This window comes from Panthera uncia, chromosome B4 (genome assembly GCF_023721935.1).
Source record: "Panthera uncia isolate 11264 chromosome B4, Puncia_PCG_1.0, whole genome shotgun sequence".
NCBI lineage: Eukaryota > Metazoa > Chordata > Mammalia > Carnivora > Felidae > Panthera > Panthera uncia.
In genome coordinates this window covers 55,182,742-55,199,453 of record NC_064809.1, presented here as the reverse complement: position 1 = coordinate 55,199,453, position 16,712 = coordinate 55,182,742, and positions in this window count along the sequence as shown.

Below are 16,712 nucleotides of genomic sequence, written 5' to 3'. Positions count from 1 at the left end.
TTTAAACTCAAAGAATATTTTGATAGAAATGAAATTGTTTTTCTAAAACTCTTTCTGTCTTATAAAAAGAACTAGATATATTTAAGACATATGAATCGGATCCATATATATTTGGAACAATTGCATTTAAAACAATTACACTATAACATTTGGAATGAGCTATCATGTTCAATAGAGTTAGAATTTCCAGGTATCACAATAAATCACAGGTTGGCTTAAAAAACAACTTTATCAGACCCACATCGTTTTACACATTCTGTCTGAAAACAAAAACAAAAACAAAAACAACAAGCCCAGATATTCTGTTTTTTTTTTTCCAGATAATCAGAAAAAAAAAAAAAAAAAGGAACTTGATTAACTGAATTATGTATCATGTTATTCACTGTTTCTGGAAGTATTCTTGGTATTAAAAAGAGCTAATAGCTCTTACAGTGCTTACTGTATTTCAGTTCCTATATGGATGTTTATTACCTTATCTCATTTATTGCAATTTTCTCACAACAACCAAATGAACTAGGTGTTTTTTTTTTTTCTTATCCCCATCTAACATACTCAGAAACAGCCTTAAGAAGTTAATCAATTAGTTCAAGGTTACAGAGCTAGTAATCAGCAGAACTCAGATTTGAAGATGGAAGTCTAACTCCAGAGTCCATACTTGAGCCACTACTATGTAACCTTTTGTGATTATTGATCAAATTATTTTACAAAACTCATGGAAAGACTCCAGATTAATAGACAAAATAGAAAGCAATATGGAAGATCCTCTACCTCAGAAATTTCATCCACCAGACTAGAAGAATGTGGAGGTGGAGGAACCTGAATTAGATCAGGAAGAAGTGAGTGATGAGACTATCAGGAAATCTCTGAACCACATCTGGTTTCATGGAGTGAAGATTCGTAGGAACATTACAATTTAGTTAGAACACTTTAAAAACTGTCATGTGACAAGGCAAAGAGGCTGACTCTGAGTTGATCCAAAGATACAAATAAGGGCCCTTCAATAAAAGTTACAGTGTGGAGACAGATTTGGGGTTAATTTGTTAATCAGTCATTATTCTATGAATGTTGTATCATGCATAGTTCTCCTGGAGTGTAGTTTATAAACAGAGCACCAGAAGATAACCTGTATTAGAAGACTCCCTGATTTGTTTCCAGTGAACAATTGTGCCTCTGTAGTGGTTGTTGGGGGAACTTTTAAAAAGCTATGAGCAACACTGGCAGTGGGAAGAAATCACAACTGAAATCTATCAGAAAGACTTCCATAGAACTTTACACGTCCAGCACCCTTGATGTGCATATGCAGATAAAACATGCAGTGAACTGTCACTCCCTCTAATTCAAATAACATTATTTGATGTGCTCTCAATTACAGATGGATGTTGATGAATTGTTTCAAATAAGAAAGCTGATGTCAGCCTTCTATCAGATTTACTGAAACAGACAAGCATAAATTATTTATATATATAAATATGTATAAGTATATATTACTTTTTTCCCCTCCAAAATCATCTAATCGTTTGGAAGTTGAAAGTTTTTAGACTGGAAATCCTATGCAGTCAGGAGGAGTTCTGTATTTATTGTTGAATTTTCAACACCTACCATGGAATCTCCCACGAAACAAGTCCACAATAAATAAATAGTTATTGAGTGAATCACAGTAAATGCAATAATCGTTTCCAGGAATTGTGTTAAAGTGATTAGGAATGAGTTGTAATTATTTCAGTTTCAGGACTTCTGGAAAAATAGTTAATCATTCCTGTTGCAATATGCTTTGACTCCAAAGACTTGAGATTAGAATTTAAGAAAATTGGAGGGGCTCCTGAGTGGCTCAGTTGGTTAAGCGTCCTACTCTTCCACTCAGGTCATGATCTCACCATTCATGAGACTGAGATCCACATCAGATTCTCTCTCTCTCTCCCTCTCTTGTCCCTCCCCACCCCCTTCTCGAAATTAATAAACTTAAAAAATTTTAAGAAAATTGGAGATAAGTGGTCTAGACAGTTCTAGTTATAACAGTGGAGTAACTCATCTATTCTAAAGAAAGACTTCTTTTACAGTTAGACTTGAGCTTGGTTGTATTTCCAGAAAGCTCTATTTTCATAAAAAGAGGTTTGTATGCACTGAGACTGAAACAGAGCATGGCAATACCAGTGAGCAGACTTCTGGATTTAGCAGCTTTCTGAAAAATTAAGAACACAGAACCAGACAGCCTGCAGGATATACCACTGAGAAAAGTTTCATTATATTTAAACAATTGAATGTCAATGCTAATAACTGATTCCTGCTGGGTTCCATTCTTTCCAAACAAAAAGGAAACCATTTATTCACACTATAATGTGTCCTTCATGCATTGTGTTAATGTGTTGCAGATGATGTTGTCAAGAAAGGTTTCTGACCCTGGAACAACTACTGAAGGACTTGGAGTTGGTTATCCTCCATTTATTCTATTCCTTTCCTGGAACGCTTGCTGTGTTCCTCACCACTGAATAAAGCGTGTGCATAATAGAATGAAACCTAGTGTCATAAAGGGAAGTGAAGGGCTGTAGTTGGTGGTGTAACTGCTAATGGTACGAAAAGTTCTCCTTACTCTCTCTCTTCCTTCTCACTTGTGGACACATTCTGTGTTAGAAAATGAAACATTATATGTCTCATTCATATGAAAGCAGGATAATTATAAATGAAAATATTCCTTAACTCGCATTATTTCTGCTTTAAATGTTATAAATAAGAAAACGCTGCAAAAAATCCCAAGAGCGTTAAATACTGCCTCGTACGTTGTTCGGTTGGTTGCAAACTTTTTCATAGTTTAATATATTTAACCACTGAGTGGTAAAAAGCTAAAAGAAAAAATTCAAGTGAAGCAACGAGAGCAGTTTAGACCCCTATGACCTACCGCCTATATTGTGAAAGGGACAGAATATCCTCATGAAACCCCAAGACTTCCCCCTTTATTTCTTTGAGAAAATAAACAAATTAATCAGTCAACACTGAATTATTGAATTATCTACCAGCCTCATAGATGCGTAGCACCACACCAAATCTGGGCAAGCCATGCCAAGATAAATACCTTCATTTGTTTTAAAATTAACCCCACTGCTCTAATAATGTAATTTTACAGAATACATAAACCCAAATCAGTGATTGATTTTCAAGCACGTGAATTTAAAAGCTTTGATTGAAAATGTTCTAAAGATTTTTAATCTCTTTTTCTTTCTGCCTATAACAGTAAAACTGAAAATAAGCACTTATACAACCTGGCCAAATATTTAGATAAAGAATGAGTTCGTAACCAGCAATATCTTAAAATGTGTTTGAGTTATTCTATATGCTACTTAAATAGTTAAACTGTCAGCCTGGGATTTTGTATATATTCCTCATTAGGTTGCCTCAAAGACCCCAGGGTAGGTATATCTGCATTTTAAAATTTTGTATTTTTCCATGGTTTATATACCCCATAAAATGCCTTGAGAACTTTATGAGGGATGTTACATTAATATGTGTTATTATAAATATGATTTAAATATCTAAAGCATTACAGAGTGATTACTGTTCAATAAGGCAGCGTGCATAAAAGGGTTATCTCCACACTGTGCTTAGGTTTCTACAATATAATATAATGAATTGTTCAATATAGTTTGCATGCTATTTGTCTCTGTTTCTTCGTAGGCTCGAGGGAAGCTGATGTGCAATCCTCTAACAAGGCGATCATAAATTGCAGAACAATAAACAGCCCTTGAGATTTTTAGATAGTATGTGGTTAGCATGCAATCCATCTTGGGAAACTTGATTTAATACCTCAAAGGAACATCTCTGACAATGCTCAACATTGTTTTAAACTGCTGCTAAATCAATTAGTACATCTGAGAATCCTAATGTCTCTGCTTCTTTCATAGCCCATCCCAAGAACTCTGGCTGGTGATTTTGTAAAGCAAAAGATTTAGGAAGCCACTGCCTGGATGCACTTGGGTTCCCTGGAAAACATTAAAGATAATCCTACATGAACGGAGGGATGAGCCAGCCTCCCTAAATCATCATGATCAATGAGGGTGTCACCTTCAAAATTCATTTCAATTTTTCTGAATTACCTGTAGCCAAGAAGAATAAATTTCGATAAAAGGTAACTATTATTCTAAAGTCAAGACTATGAAGTTAAATACCCCCCATATACAAAAAAAGATTTTCTTTTGCCTTAATTTACACATTTCCTTTGGTGTATGCAATGCATCTTGTAACTATATTTGTATTATATTGGAAGATCTCAGACATTCATAGATATTATCTAATCCTCACACATTTATTAACTTGTAAAGTAGAAACAAAGTTAAAAATCAACAATAAACAAAACCCTCCCAGTGGAAAGAGATAACGTTGACAATTTCTTAGTTCATGATAGCCTACTCAATCTTTTTTTTTTTTTCACTGCACTAAATGTAATAATCAATTACATTTACAATTGCTTGACAAGGAGGCAGATTATGACCTGCTCTCAAATTATGTGGTACTTTCTCCTTTTCTTAAATGGTTTCTTTTTATTGTTTTACATTAATTTATTTAAGACAATTCTCAGGCGATTCCTTGTCTTTCTTTCCATCTTTTGTTATGGTGCAATAGTCTTACCTTTTCAGTATCTCGCAGACCAGTCTGGTTCCTGTCCCCTGAAGGGTGAAATCACAGACTGTGGGCCAAGAGAGCCCTTCACCATACCCCTCAACCATACTACTAGCTCTTTTCTTCTAAAGCAAGTTCACTCAACTTATGCCAACAAGACACAAAGTAAAATGAAACAAAGCAGGTAATCTGTCCAACTAAAACTTCTTTCCTTTTTCCTTACACAATGCTAACTCGGTGTTTTACCTGATTTTTTTAATCAGCAGCCTGTTGTGATGATGTATAAACACAACCAATGTTTTCCTCAGCCCAAGGTTAGTTTCCTCCAACAAAGCAGAAATTTCAACATATATATATCTATCATTTCCTTCAAAGATGCACAGGGTGTGATTTTCTGGAAGTCATCTAAACTTAATATTGACTCCCCTGTATGATTGTAATTTTTCCACATCATATGCAATGGGAACCCAAGGGTGAAGGCTTTTTTTCTCCCCTCTTGAAATAACTGAACTAGTATTTAAATAGCTTGATTCATGATTTACAGCCAGGATGAAGCTCATTTTCCTAACCCATAAGAGCTATGGACATTGTTACATTTCACTGTTTTAGAATGTTATTTCTAGAGAAAGTGAGAAATAATTAAATAATTTCTAAATTACTTACATCTCTTGCTTTGTTCCATTGCTCCTTTTTGGTGTCATTAGCATCTTTGAATAATAGATGACAATATAACTGACAATAATTGTTTGTGTGTCTTTAAAATTTATTACTCTCATATGTATATTTGTTTGGTCTCACTACAATGCTATATTGCAGTTTGGCAGATATTATCTTCATTTTATGTAAGTAAAAATGGAGGTCTAAAGTGAAAAGGCAGCCAAGGAATGGGGAAAAGCCAATGCCAAAATCAAGCAATTTAAATATTTTAATAACTTTTGTAGTGTTTTGATTGGAAAAGAGACTTATAGTAAAAATTAAGAGACCGTTTTGGTATTAGGTGTCACCAAAAAAATTATCCAAGAGTTCATTCTCACACTTTCTCTCTTTGTCCTCTTAGGTATCAATGAAACTTTACTTTATTACATATTGGCGCTTGACAAACACAGCTGTATTTAGTTTAGTATTTAGTATAAGACGTGATTCTGATCACAGAATTGGTTTCAGTAAGCCTTACTCCCATGTTATCTTCCATGGAACCTAAATAATATGTTCCTTTCAGTCAAACTTTACACTGATTTCAACATCTAACAGATTCGCCACACAGCATGGCCTCAGTAGTTAGTACCTGTTTCGTTGATTATTACAGAAACCCCTCCTGTTCAAAACATGAATTCCCAAGATATAAGGGGGGAAATGACATGGTAGAGCTTCATTTGTCCTTCCCTTGTATAGTGATTCTATTCAACTGTCTTTTCTACAATTTTCTCCTTTCTCCTCATTCAGACATACCTCTGTACCACAGTCTGACCACATTTGTAGGTAATCAGAGGTTTATGGCTCAGTTTTAAGGTTATTCTGGTCCAGTATTATAGTTTCCCAAAGATTCAGGACACCATATGACTATTTCTTTTCTTGTTAGTGTCTTTATCATAAACTGAAAACAAAAAGGTGTTGAATTGAAATCAGACTGTGACTTCTAATTTTTTTTTTTTTAACGTTTATTTATTTTTGGGACAGAGAGAGACAGAGCATGAACGGGGGAGGGGCAGAGAGAGAGGGAGACACAGAACCGGAAACAGGCTCCAGGCTCCGAGCCATCAGCCCAGAGCCCGACGCGGGGCTCGAACTCACGGACCGCGAGATCGTGACCTGGCTGAAGTCGGACGCTTAACCGACTGAGCCACCCAGGCGCCCCCAGACTGTGACTTCTAAAGAGCTTTCCCAAAAAGAATGGTTGAAAGATATAGTCCAAACTCTATACACCATTAACACTAGCAGTCAAGAGTTTTATGTACTCATATCTTTAAAAACGCTTGATATCTACTCATTTACAGGAGGCTATTAATAAACAAACATTTCTTGGCCATTTTGTATGTGCTAGTTGCACTTAGCAATAAAAAGTGGAGACAACACAGAATGCTCTAATACAAGGTAACATATTATATTAAGTATTATAAAAGGCATTAGTTCAAAGTAAGTAGCTATGCTAAGAAAAACAGAGAAAATTAATTCTCTGGGAGAATCTAGGGAGGCCTTATAGGATAAGCAGCTTTTGAGCTTGGTGTTGAATGATGGTATTAGATTGTAGAGAGATGTGAATACTAAGCTAAGACATTGACTTTATTCTATAAAGGAGTCATCATTCACTTTTAAAGCCAGACAATGACAGGATCCAAAACCTTGATTCACAATTTTTAGATTATTCTTTAATTGCTCTCTGGCTCTTCCAACCATTTGATATTTACATGATGATCTTTTATTATCCCATAAAGGGAAATTTCTGATTCCTTGACTTACCTTTCAAGTAAAAACTGGAACTTGAGGGATGCCTGGGTGGCTCAGTCGGTTGAGCATCCAACTCTTGATTTTGGCTCAGGCAATGATCCCAGAGTCATGGGATTGAGACCTGTGTCAGGCTCTGCTGAGAGTAAAGACTGCTTGGGATTTTTCTCTCTCCTTCTGTCCCTCTCACCCACTTGTGCTCTCTTTATAATATAATAAATAATATAATATAATATAATATAATATAATATAATATATATAATATAAATCTCTTTATATATAATTATAACTATAACTATATATATAACTATACCATATATATAACTATATATATAACTATATATATACATATATGTAAACTGGAACTTGAAAATCAAAGTAACCTCAGGATGCTTTAAAAAAGCAATGCCTTCAGGGGTACCTGGATGGCTCAGTCGGTTAAGCATCTTACTTTGGTTCAGGTCATGATCTCACAGTTCATGAGTTCAAACCCCGCATCGGGCCTGTGCTGACAGCTCAGAGCCTGGAGCCTGCTTCAGATTCTGTGTCTCCCTCTCTCTCTGCTCCTCCCTTCCTCATGTTCTTGTCTCTCTCTCTTTCCTTTAAAAATAAATAAAACCATTAAAAAAAATTTTTTTAAAGAAAGCAATGCCTTCAAAAGCATTTAAAATTAGTTCCATCTAAGTAAATGGTTTTTAAAAATGGGCCTCAATAAATATTTTGAAAACAATAGATATATTGATCTTAAAATTTCTCGTCATCTTCATTGACCTCCACATGGAGACGTTTCACCAGTTCATTTTTCTCAGGTACTTGACACTCTTCTCAGGATGCTGTTATATTAATTACTTTATGCTTACTCCAAACATTTTCTGAACTTTTTAGGTTCCAAGTCCTATGCCAGGTGTGGAGGATAGAATAAAGAATGTGCATGACTAGTCTTATATGATCACAGTTTTTAAGTAGGATTTTCCTAAAATGAAAATTCTTGAAGGCAAGAAACTTGTCTTATACATTTGTCTACCCCAAACAATTATGAGCTCTATGATAAGTTACCTAACTTCTCTGAATCTCATGTTGACCTTTCATAGGGTCATTTTGGGGATTAAATGAGTTAGTGTACCTAAAATCATCATAAACACTCAAATGCTATATTTATTGCACAAAATAGATATTCTATTGAAATTTAGTGAATGAATAACTAATTTAATTGGGGCTTTTCTTTGCATTTTCCAGATTGAAAATTAACTTCTTACTTACCAAACTTACTTTATAATAAAAGACAACTCGATGATCTGATATTTCATTGATCTAAAATGCAGATATGTTGCAATCGTTGCAGAAGTTGACTTGGCTTAAAAACAGTTATGTTGTCTTCATGAAATCATACTTTGTGGCTTTATCTCCATATGTCACTTCTAAGCTCCAGCAAGAAAATAATGATGGGTAACATCACAGTAAAAGTGACTGTCTCTTCTATTCCTTATCTTATTTTCAAGAATTCTACTTGTAGCAGGATTTGATGCCATATGGAGATATGCTTCCTTGCTATCAGAATATGGACCTGTGGTATTGTACAAAACTCTTTTCCTCATTAAGGACATACAAAAATCTAAAAGTAAATCTTCTGATCTTTCATCCTTCACTTTTTAGCAAACCTCTGGAGACAATTGGCCAGCCATCCAGTTCAGGTGTGGAAAGTGAAATGGAAGTTTTCAGAGGGCAAAGCAGAAAGGCAGAAAGTCATGTTTATAGGATTGGAGTCAAAGCCAGAGGGAGGCCAAGAACTTGTTAGTAAGATTTGATCTTCATCTTTTTACATTATGGGTTAGTCCTGGAGTCCTGGACCTCCACCCCTAACCTCTAAGAGTAGTGAGATAGCTGGTCACAGTCAACTGGTCTGTTGCTGTGGTATAAGAACTTGGAATAGCAGCAAAAGCAAGAGGCAGGAAGTGGTGTAGATTGGCAAGTCTTGCCCTTCCTCAAAGCCCAGCATCTATACAAATATGTGACTCCTTGGAAGAATAGTCCTTTTTATAGTTTTATTTCATTGGCACTGAAACTCATGCTCCCAGATACCTCCTCACTTGTCTTGCCATCATGCCGAAAAACTACATGGTACTTATATTCTTAACATAATGAACAGGTAGTCTGAGCAGAACATCAGATAAAGACATTTAGAACCACTCAAATTTTAAATCCAGTCAATTTGTCAGTTTAGTTTTGTTTTCCAGTAGAATTCTAAAAGTTTTAGACATGAAACTGACAAGTTCTGATGTGGGGCGCTCTCCTTGAGGAAGATAAGAACAATATCTGGATCACTAAACTGTCCATGAAGAATACTCTAAGAGTGATCACTAAGAGGGAAGAGTGTGCACAGGAAGTGATGGGAGATGCTGAAGACAAACTTCATCACTTTACCAAATTGCCCAGAGGTTTCCTCTGCTCTTCAGCTTACTGACAGAAATGATGGTGGAACTGTATTATTTTAGCACTATGGCTTCAAGCTTTTAATGGACAGTAAATAATTCTGGGATTCTTAATTTTATGAGATGGCTCATGTCTTTGTGCTATTCAAATAAAAAGATTCAATTCCAAAATAGAAATATTAAATATCTATCTCTTAAAATGAAATCCAATTAAGATTATCATTTGATTTTTCCTAATTTTGTCCATATAACCTAAGGAATATTCTAGGGAAAAAAGGCAACTCTATCTTCAACGTAAAAGCACAGATCCTTGCAATTCTCAATACTGTTATTCATTTTCTATTTTTTTTTTTGAGTCCTTAGAAGCCTTGGTTGGTTTTTGTTTGTTTTTGTTGTTTAAAACATTTTCAGAATATTCTCTAAGTGGTGAGACTTGATTAAGGCAAACTCTGCCTCCATTCTCATTGGGTTCTGGTAGATTTGATAAAAGCAAATGTTGTTATTGCAGAGAAAATTCATAGCTTAATTTCAGAAGATACAAAACTTATCACCCTTTTGACCAAGTTTTATCAAATGAAGAATGGAGCTGTAGGCTGACTTGAGAGTAACATTTATATCTGAGCTTGGATTTTTAGAGAGCCTACAGATATTGTGAGTTAAATCAAATAATTTATCTGCAGTCTGAATATTCTATTTATAAGAGTTCCAGAACATTTTTTTTTCCCTGTACTCTTCTTTTCCCTTCAGAAATCCATATGGTCATGATCTCAAGAAATATAGATGGATAGACAGACATAAATATAGATAATTTTCCTTTGCATATATACTTTTTTTCCTCAAAATATCTTGATCTGATTTAACTGGTATTGGGAGAGGGCTGAGACACTTCCCATCCCCGGACAGCTGTGAAATAATTGTTAATGTTTTGTTAAATTTGAAATATTTCCTTGTTTTCACTCTTTCTTTCAGATTGTTTGATCTTTCAACTATATCAAATATCTTGTTAGATTTAAGGTTTTAGAAAGAGCTTTTACCTCTTCCATTTTTAAACTAACACGAATCCATTTATTCAAGGGAATTTTATAGAATACAGAAGTTGAAAGAATACTTATAAAACAGCATTATGAAATAAGAGCAGGGACATTAAACTGTTAACTTTATTGATTGACTATGTAAAGCATTCTAAGCTCACTCAGAGAGAAGCACTGAGGGGCTAAGTTCATCGCAGGGCAATTAAACAGAAATTTCATGCAATGTGAACTCAGCTTTCAACATAGAATTAAAGGGCTTCACAATCATACATAGCAGCTTGCACTAAGGGTATAAAATATAGAAATACGTGCGTCTGCAAAAATAAAAAAAAACAATATGTTTAAATTAAATCTGATATATCATTTAGAATTTTCCAACTCTGGGTCTCAGGAAGGAGTTATAACATTCACAAACATAAAATACAGGTATACATAATCACCACTTTATGAACACCTACATAAAATCATATTGCAATCTCTTCTAATAATTACCAAAATGATTATTTAGTTTCCTTATTTTAAGAAAGAAGTTGATAGCAGATTTCCAAAAACAAAAACAAATACCCCCACCCCAAACTAGACACATAGAAAAAATCAACATGATAAGTTCTTACACATTAACACATAATTATAAGCACAGAAGGATTCTAACAACATAAGATATAGAATATATAAATATAGTAAGCTTCTCTGTCTTGATAAGAAGCTGGAAGTATTGTTTCAAAGACAAGACATATCCATGAGACATTGAGATAACATGTCCAAGGGTTAAATTAAGGACTAAGCTCATAAATGGGGTAGAAACTATGCATTCCAACAATAAAGATTCTATTATAGATGATTTTTTTCCTCTTTTCTTCTTTCTATCATGACATATCCCTGTTACATATTTTCCTGCTTTTTTTTTTCTTTCCGTGTAGACTTTCTCACTTGATATATTTGGGGGTTTACACTCTCCCTCCTCCTCTCTCCCTTTTGGTTACATGTGGTATCTGCAGATGCAGCCCACACCGTTCTCTCTATGAACATCCACTGATAGACAGGTGCAGAGATTGATCACGGCTCGGTAACAGTGCTGGAAATGGCCGCCAGTTGTGAAGAAGAATAACAACTGGCAGCCATTCTGATTGGTGCTGGCACTGAGTCTTTCTTATGAGATCCAAATGCCTTGAGAACCAAATGTTCCTGGGATTCAGGCTTTCTGCAGCCAACAAAGCTTAGGTCAAAAAGCTAATTGGCTACCTGAAACTTTACTTAGATATCTTCAAGAGAAACAAAAAGTGTTGTTTCTGCTAACTCACATATGCATATACCAAGGAGCGATGGCTAAACAGATAGATGATAAAAAGCCAATGCTTCTTTGAAAGAGCTTTTCTTTTAAGGTAGGGTGAGGAAAGGTATTTGAAATAACAATGCAAAACACATTTTCTATAGAAATCTGCACCAAACTGTTATTTCTTACATTCACCATGTAATTATGCCTTTGGTGATATAAAATCTTCTCCATTATAATTGTTTAAAGCTGAATGGGTCTAAAAAAGAAGAAAGAAAGAAAGAAAGAAAGAAAGAAAGAAAGAAAGAAAGAAACTCTCTTTTTCAGAGGAGAGTTAGTGTGATTCAAATAGAATCACAACTCCACTCCAATAAAACACTAAGTCCTAAGCCTTCTATATCATTGACTATGTGAATACATTGGTATTCTCTCTCCTTTGCCCCTCGCTCAAATGCCAGGGCCACTGTAGGGCACAGCACAAAGAGTGAGACGGTACTGTGGCATTCTGATTACACTGTAACAAAAACATTTTCCTAAACACTCTTTTACTAGTGGACAGTTCAGTGAGAGAGGGAACTGGGAGGCAGAACCTCCTGGACACTGTCATTAATGAACATCCAGTCGACATTGACCTCTGTGTAGTGCTGCTCTGGACACCATACAGAGCAGTTCACAGAGGCACACCCTGCTGCTCTTTAAAGTTTACAATTGAAAACAGATGACAATAGACTAAGAAAACTGATAACAAGCCACTGTAAGATTATATGCTGAAATTAAATCATAAAGGGAACAGAAAGGAAAACAATTAAGCATTATAATGTACAATAGATTAAGACACAGAGTTATTCTATGCCATTCATTGGGAAGAATCTTCCTTTTTATTTAACAAGGAAAAAATGTGTTATCAGGAGCTAGAGCTTGAACAGGTCTTTATGTAAAGGAATCAGATGAATGATGTTGGCAAACAGTGAACTAGATGCCGGGATCATAAACCCACCATGTTAAGCATTGTATAAGGGGACAGTAGACAAACTGACATTGGCCAAATGGAGGGCATGGACTAAAGCCCTGGGGAGAAAAGAGACTATAGCTACATACCACTTGATGCAAAATTAAAGCTCAATCTTTGTTTGCTCCAGAGTTTTATTATACTGTAACATGAATGAGTATGTCTGTAGCATATGGTTATTTCGCACCTTGAAGCTAGGCAACTGTCTGGTGCTGATTTGCCATTCTGCCTCAGGGTGGCATATGTAAGGGTGGATACTCGGAATTGAATTGGACCACTCTCTTTAGCAGTGCTTCCGTGCTAGGCCACAGAAGTGAGAAGGAAAGAATATAAAAACCACAAGAGGAAAGAACATTGATTCCTTTGATTTCTTTTTTCTATTTTTATTCTTAGAGTTAATTGCAGTTTCATTAATGCTTTGTTTCTGTATATGAATAACACTAGGATCCCCTGAACTCATTTCTATTTATTTTCAGTGTGACTTGATTTGAGCTAATGTGAATTTTTATTCTGAAAAGGGAATCCTTTTCCCCAGGTAACCAACCATTATTAATATTATCCAGCCCATTTTAAGACAATTCAGTTTGACCAGCAACAGTACCACTCCTGAATAAACGAAACCCAAATGCATAATTGTAGGAAGCCATTTACCTAGTTAATAGTGCCTTGAACCCTATCACAGTACGAGGTCATCGTTTGTAAAAGTCTGTTTCCAAGTTCTGAGACCCCGTGAACACCGAAGCAGTCTAGACAAGAATGCTCAAAGACAGGTTAAAGGGATTCCGAAAAAAGGTTACAGGAAATATTTCACTATTTTACCTGGAAAGAGAAAATTAAAGACAAACTGCAAAGTCCAGTCTGTATCTAATTGAGAAATATGGTTGGTTTGTATATGTAAGCATGTCAGTTTGCATGTCAGTTTACATGTAAGGGAGGACCTTACAGTAGGAATGCACTACTGAGGAGTTTGGATTTGCAACAAGGGCACTCTTTAACACTGGACTGGAGCAACTTGGTTAATGCAGAAATGCACCAGTCTGGGAAGGCAGGGGCTTGATTCAGATGGTCTCTTCCAAGCCTGTCATTAGATGGAACTTTTTGACTAACGCATGTGTAAGATGACATGAAACGATGAGGTGTTGCTGTAAATCTTTATTAGTGAATGCACGTTTATTATAAAGAACCAAGTGGGTGAATAAGTCACCCCCTTCTGACTCAAGTCTGGTATTATCTCTTCTACCACAAATTCAGATTCACTTTCCTTTCATCAGAATTCTCTCGGGAAAATTCAAGGATAATAAAGAACTGTGTATTTGGTTCACTACTCATATCTTTTCTCATTATTGTGCTTCTTTCACTTGGTTAGTAGAATCTTTTTTTTTATCAATATAAACAGGACTTTTTTTTTTAAGATTTCCATTTTCATAGTGTCATTACTGACAGTGACAGCTGCCTAACAGTCATGTGAAATATATAATTGCCTAAGGAAGAACATTCCACAACCAATTCTTTCCCTTTTTATATTAAAAAGAAGTTAGACAGGCTTGCTAAGCCTCCGGCTTCTGAACTTTATGTCAGTTCAGGAATTCTTTTTATTTTCCAGATATTGTATTCATATATTTTTCTACATATATCAAATGATTTTCTCTGGAATAAGTTTAGCAATATATTTTTCTGCTTTGTCCCAGAAATCTCCTTTGGCACTTGTTCTAGATCTTTCTCTATAGCACCACTCACAGGTCCAAAAGACAGAAATAATTTACACCTTACTTAATGTGTCTCTGTTAATAGTATAACCTTCTTCTCAAATTTTAAATATTATCTAATCTGCTTTCCAATTTTGAGTTTCAATTTAATAGAGGGTTTTAAATTAAAAAAAGATGAATTACAGCACCTATACTTTTTTTTTCTGTTGATGTTTTATTTTCTCACTGTTTGCTAAAAAGAACCATCCTTCAAGGCACACTCCCAACTACATTAACATTCCTTCACTGCCCCTCTCTGTACCCCTTTTATCTTATCAAAAAACTCTCATTCGGGACTAAAAAAAAAATAGCTGAACTTTTTATGAAGGCATCCTTACTTTTCTTTTCTCAAGGACACATCACTCTGATTCCTTTAACATTTTCTAATTGCTCATTTTAACAGCCCTGATCATTTTTGTTACGATCTTTTGGACCCTCTCCAAGTAATCTGTAAGTATGACATTCCTTTTTCTTTGCAAACTGGAAGGGAAAAGATATTATATCATGGCAGAGGGTGATTCCCTAAGGAATAAAATCTTGAGGAGAGTTAGAGAATCGAGGGCTGAGAAATTAATATAGGATGTGCAATTTATGTCAAACTTCATCTCAATTATAGACTTCAGGCTACTGTCACTTTAAGTTATTTTCTTTATGTCTTTGTACATTTTTCCATACTATGGCTGACTGTGAGTAAAAATGAGATAGACGGGAGTATTTCCCTTGCTCTTTCTTACCACTCTGTAAATACCACACGTCTCCAAGGCCCTGCTCTGCACCCTCCTTCATTTATTTCTTGGGGTCCTGGGAAGTCGTGTCACATATACATATGAACAAATTCATGTGGCTACTCTTCATTTTCTCCACTAAGTACCAATATGCAAACATGAATATTGTCGTTCCCACTGTTGCTGATTCCTGTTACCAAGAGAAAGGAGGCTACTTCAGAGCAGTGAAGCTACCACCCTGTCTAGTTTCATGGACACTGTGCTGAGATCCCCTGACATGGCAATGCCAATGCTACCATCCGTGGCTGGTGACACTGGTTTACTGGAGCATCTGATGGCTCCAGAGTTTCTATGTAGGAGGTATCTGGACACAGGAGCTAGGGAGGAGAGAGAGCTTGGCAGAATTTGTTCTGAGGCTTTATATTTTTTATCTAAGTTTCGTGTTTCCTTGCATACTTTTAGAGAGGGCCTTGATAGGCACAAGCTAACTCAGCAGCCCTCATCCAAGCCTGTTTGGGCTGTGTGCAGCTGCAGGAATATTTCAGGGCTGCTGTTAACTCCAGGACACTGTATTTAGGGTTTGAGATTAGCCCCCAACAGTAAGCCATTTATCAGAACTCTTTCGCAAACATATATGCCTCAAAATTCACTACATTCCTAGAAAAAAAGTGTGGAAAAAAAGATGGGGACATAGGAGTCAGCACTTCATTTGCAGTGGCAAATCCTTCTTGGCAATGACACGTGGTTGTCTCCCAAGGGGTACCTTAGTAAAGACTTGCTTTTTCTGCTCCATCCTCTACTTTCATCTAAAATCTGAAGGTTGGTGGGAGCCAGAAGAGATAAAGCAGAGGGAGCAGGCTGGGGTGCTCAATTTGAGCAGAGACTTTTGTTTTTTCAGGAACGTCTGTGCAAACTGGAGAGTCACTGTGACAAATCCCCTTGTGCACCTGAGCCTAACGAGATCCCTGGAAAGAAGAGAAGTTACGTGTAATGATAGCATAAGAATACAATAGTCTTCTCTACACCAAAACATTACCAAGCAAAGAAAGACATTACGACCCAAGAGATGGAGAACAAAGGAGGAAGAACCTAAAGGGGCTTTGTGTGCTGAAAACCAACCTCTGCTTTTTAAAATGCTTTGCAGGGCGCCTGGGTGGCTCAGTTGCTTAAGGGTGGGACTCTTGACTTCAGTTCATTCAGGTCATGGTCTCGCAGTTTGTGACTTCGAACCCCACATCGGGCTCTGCGAGAAGGGCGCAAAGTCTACTTGAGATTCTCTGTCTCCTCTCTCTGCCCCTCCTACACTTTCTCTCTCTCTCTCAAAGATAAATAAGCATTAAAAATAAAGTGCTTTGCTACTCTATTTTTTGTTTGCAATCTTGTAGTTTGTGCTTTTGTGGGTTTTTTTTGTTTTATTATGAATTTTATTATCTATTAAAAATTATGGTTA